The following is a 4,922-nucleotide window of genomic DNA, read 5'->3' as shown; positions in this document are numbered from 1 at the left end:
GCTTTTCTTTAATTTTTTAAAAATCTCCTTGAACACTGAACTTAGCTTCATTACACTTCCTGATGTCCCTTTCTTCCTCAAACTGTAACCTTGCATTTTTATTTTCTTGGCTTGCTCCTTCTCATTATCGATCAGCCTAAGAGTGACCACTTATACCCACGTGACACAATCAGTCCTAGGCTGTCTTGAAGTTTCCTCTGCCAGCGCCATCTTCTGCCAATGCCATAATCCAGAACTCTTCAATTTAATGACAACTTTCACTTTAAGTGATGCTTTTCAGAACATTGTTGAGAATTGTTGTATTTGGGGTATTTTTCTAAAAATATTTTTCAGTGTTTATAGAGTATATAGTTTATACATCCGCAGAGGTGAATGGTGTCTGGGCACAGTGCCATGGCACGTCAGGCTCAACATTTGGGAGCTAATGCGTAAAGATCATTTCTAGTTATATATTTTCACCTCTCAGCTTTGGCTGACTGTTGTGGGGTAAAGTGTGTTTCCAACAACCAAGGGAATCTTTGTATGACTCACATTTTTAACTCACAAGCACTTTCCCGGGCACTATTTCACACCTATGGTTTATCAGGCACCACTCTGTGGCCCTGGGGGCTTTACTGCACTAAAGATTTGCCTCTCTGGAAGATGCTCCTTGGCGGGAGCCTGGGACTGGTACTCACAGTCTCTACTGCGCATGCTGCTTTCCTCTGAGACATTTAGGAGAAAGCATTCCACTGTTCTTCAGAAGATAAAGCAGAGAAATATGCACATAAAACAGTTGCCAGCAGCTTTAATGGGAGGTTAGCAAGGGTGCCCTGCACTAGGGAGAGTGCAGTGTGGAGTCAGTGGAAAGTCATTTACACATCCAGTGTTTGCTCAGTTCTGAGCCATTTGTGCAAATGTGTTTGCTGCCAACAGAAGCCATCAGGAGCCTTGGGACTACTTACAGGGGCTCATTCTTTTGGAGAAGGGAGACCAGGACACAAAGAAAGACATGGGAGAGGTAGTGGATAAGACTTTCAGTGCTGCTTCCTTGGGGTCCTGGTGCTGTGAGACAAGCCATGCCCAATCCCTCCCCCATCTGCTGAGGCAGGCAGGTCTTCCTTCCTCCTTGCAGCCTTAGTCTCTCTCTCTCTCTTCCCCTCTTTCTCTCGGAGAGGCAGCTTCTCTCTCTCTCTCTCTCTCTCTCTCTCTCTCTCTCTCTCTCTCTCTCTCTGCTCTTCTCCCTTCCCTTCCATAACCGCTAAATAAATATCTAACCTCACTCTGCATGGTTTGCCTATCCAACTGTCTCACCTGCCAGCTGCCACGTGGCTCTCTGTCCCCGCCCCCTTCTCCGGACCAGCCACCTTCAGAGATGTGCTGGGACTGGCTGCTTTCGGGATCTCGCAGTCAGCTGCCGGGGACTCACAGCCCTTTTAATTTTTCCATTACAAACATGGCTTCATGTCTCAGTCCGGACCCTGGTTCCTGTGCTGCCATTGATGGTAACAGGAGCCACAGGTATCAACACTTCCCAGCTGCCTTAGGGCCATGGATCCCAAAATGGCTCTAGGCTGCAGCCTGGGCCTGGATGTTTCCATGGGTGCAGCTGGCAGGGCAGTCCACCCAACTGGTATGTCCCTGATGGCAGTGTGGGTCCATACTCGGGGCATTTGCACAGCCTTCAGTGGTAATTGGTGACATTGACACAGACCCTGGCTGCAGTAGGGCAATGGACCTGGACATGAACCCTGGGAATAGTTCAGGCCCAGCTGACACCATGGTTACTGGTGGTAGTGAAGGTCACCCCATCATTACAGCCCCAGCCACAGTCCATCCCTCAGTCCCCAGCATGGCCCCATGTGGTGACCCAGAACCCGAGCATCCATGTGTCCCTTGGTGGTGACAGGGACTATGGACATCATTACAGGCCCAGATTGTAAGACCCAGGGCATCTTGGTACACACCTGCCAAGACAAGCTCTACAGACCAACAGGAAGGTAGGCCTTAGTCTCAGTTTACCCTAAGGCAATACCTGGTTCTAAGAAAGAACACAAACTGAGATCATCCATGCTCCACCCAGGATCAGACCATTCGAAGGAAATTCCTAATGTTCAAACTATTGTAAACAGCATCACTTGATGTCCCTTAGCCCAGTACACAGCCATCCCCTTTTCTCCAAGGCACTCCTAGACAAATGTCAGACAATCAGTGGTCCTGAACCTTAAAAATTCCTCTGCTATTATAACCCCCCCCAACTGTGCACAGGGCTCTCCGATTGAGCCAATATGTTGGGCACACAGAGAGTCTGAGTTCACAAACTTGTGTAAGAATAAAGGCTCTTTGTCTTTACATATGGGACTTCACCTCCTTGTTGGTTTTCAGGGAACTCCTTAGATCTGGGTAGTACACAGACATGATCCTCAGAAACATTCCAGGGTCTGGATGCCACCATGGCCCCTGGTGGCAGCACAGGCCACTCAGATTAACATCACTCCAGCCACAGGCTGGCTCTTGGGCCCCAAGATGACCTCAGGTGTGGGCCCAGACCTCAGTTATCCACACAACACCTGATAGTAACAGGTGCTGTGGACATCAATACAGACCATGGCTGTGGGAGGGCCATGGACTCAGACACAGCCAAGGCTATAGTTCAAGCCCAGACAAATCTATGACCTTTGGCTTTCTTGAGATATTGTCCTTGAGTTCCTAGATAATAGACTTCCTGGTAGTGGGGTCTCTTACCTGGAAAGTGAGTTTATGTCAAAGGAGATATGGATGGCCATACTTTCTGCTTTCTACCTCTTTCCCTGCCTATTGCCTGAGAATCAGAGAGCCTGGCTGTAGGCATAATGATTTCAGCCACATATGGCTGATACTTCCGGGTTCTAGAGCCATGCATGTGCAGACAAGTCCTCAGGCAGAATGTTAAATGACCCCATGTGACCCATGTGCACACAGACATGGTTACATCCACTGTGACTCAGCTAAGCCCTTGCGTGCATGCTTGAGCCCATCATCTACGTATGACGTAGTCATGCCAACCTCCTGTGTGTGTGTGTGTGCTAAGCAGCTTTTAAAAAGCTGGACTCACCATCTCTCTCTCTCTCTCTCTCTCTCTCTCTCTCTCTCTCTCTCTCTCTCTGCACATTGATTCCCCAGGCCTATACATGCCCCCTCTAATAAACTCCTAAGCAGGTTTGTTGCATGCTCTGTGTTTCCTTCTCATTCACACCAGATAATTTTAGGAGGCTTATGCTGTGCAACCATCCCAGTCCTTGGAAAGCTACAGCAGAGGAGCAGGAAACTTCTGCCATGCGGTCTTTATCTGGTACTACTACAGCCTGACCTCTGTGCAGAGTCCCTGCCACTTCCTTGGCTGTCTGTCTGTTCCCCTGTCACTTCCTTGACTGTCTGTCTGTCTTCAACAGTAATATCTCTTCTAATAAATCCTTCTCCCAATGATAAATCCCAATGTCCTTCTTGAGTTCCACATCTAAGACCTTTCAGTTTTGATCAGATGGTGGCTATGTTTGGAGTGTCACGATGATTTATGGCTGGGATGGACTGAGTGACTATGGTCTGGCTGACTGTCACTCTCCTCCACTCCTTGCAGACTTTCCATCTGGGCAGCTAAAGCTGTTTCATTGTCTGGCTATCGTGGTGTGGGTTGCAGACTTCAGGCATTGAAAACCAGGAACTAACACTGAGATGTTTCAAGGTAGAAATCTATTTATGGCCAGGCCAAAGTTACACTCTCTCTTGGTAGGAGAATGAAGCAGCCAAGAACAGAAGTAGACGGGCCCTTTGATGTCAAAGGATTTGATGTCAAGTGATTCCAAAAGCAGAATTTTTCAGTTATTTTTATGATCATGGAAAAGGTACATGCTACAGGTTTTTGGTCAGACATTTTATGGGTCTATGGTCAGATAGTTAACATACCATGAAACACTTTGTGGTTAGTCAACTCAGAACATATCATTAAACGATGGAAACAATTTATGATAAGTTTTCAGAGGAAGAACAAGTAAAAAACCAAGTTGACCTCTAGCTAGGGACACGATTAGAGAAGAGAAAAAAATAAATCAAAGTCTAATATTGTTTAAAATGTTAAATGTCTAATATTGTTAAAAATGGAGCCAGATATCCGTTAACAAACTGTGGTAGTCTGAATGTAATTGGCCTCTATGAGCTCAAAGGGAGTGTCACTATTAGGAAGTGTGGCTTTTGTTGTGGGAGCTGCGGGCTGCATTCCTGTCACCCAGCTCCGGGCCGCCCAGCTAGCTCAGTCGGTAGAGCATGAGACTCTTAATCCCAGGGTCGTAGGTTCGAGCCCTACGTTGGGCGCCAGATGAAGGTGAAGGTGTAAGTCAAAAACAATCCCACACCAGTTTAGAATTATGATTAATAGAATGGTTATTTATTTAAAGGGGAAAAAACTTACAGATCACCGTCCCAGACAACAGCCCTCTACGCAATCAGGAAGGGAGTCTAGTCACCAGAAGCAGAGCAGGAAGTAAGAGAGAGCGAGAAGGGAAGTGGCCGCCTTTTTAAAGGGAGAGAGACCACGCCCCAATGGGCTGGTATCTCAGTGGCTATTGGCTGGAGGAGCGGAAGGACCTCCCGCAACAGGCTTTGTTGGAGTAGATATGGTCTTATTGGAGGAAATGTGTCACTGTGGAGGCAGGCTTCAAGTTCCCCTATATGCTCAAGCCATGCCGAGTGTCACAGACCACTTCCTGTTGCCTGTAGGTCAAGATGTAGGACTCCCAACTCCTTCCCAGCACCATGTCTGTCAGCACACCACCATGTTGCACGATGATAATGAGGTAAACCTCTGAAAATGAAAGCCACCCCAATTAAATGCTTTTCCTCTATAAGAGTTGCTGTGGTCATAGGGTCTCTTGATAGCAGTTGAAACTCTAATTAAGACAGCAGTTGGC

General features: G+C 47.3%; 1 non-coding gene across 1 annotated transcript; it reads left to right on the top strand.

Moving 5' to 3' along the window:
* Positions 1-4,253: 4,253 nt before the first annotated feature.
* Positions 4,254-4,326, top strand: Trnak-cuu. The gene has a single exon. It is a non-coding gene; the product is annotated as a tRNA-Lys (tRNA).
* The last annotated feature ends 596 nt before the right edge of the window (positions 4,327-4,922 follow it).

The sequence above is a fragment of the Microtus ochrogaster genome, chromosome 6 (assembly GCF_000317375.1).
Source record: "Microtus ochrogaster isolate Prairie Vole_2 chromosome 6, MicOch1.0, whole genome shotgun sequence".
NCBI classification, from domain to species: Eukaryota; Metazoa; Chordata; class Mammalia; order Rodentia; family Cricetidae; genus Microtus; species Microtus ochrogaster.
The sequence above is the reverse complement of the archived record's forward strand: the minus strand, read 5'-3'. Positions and strand labels throughout refer to the sequence as shown.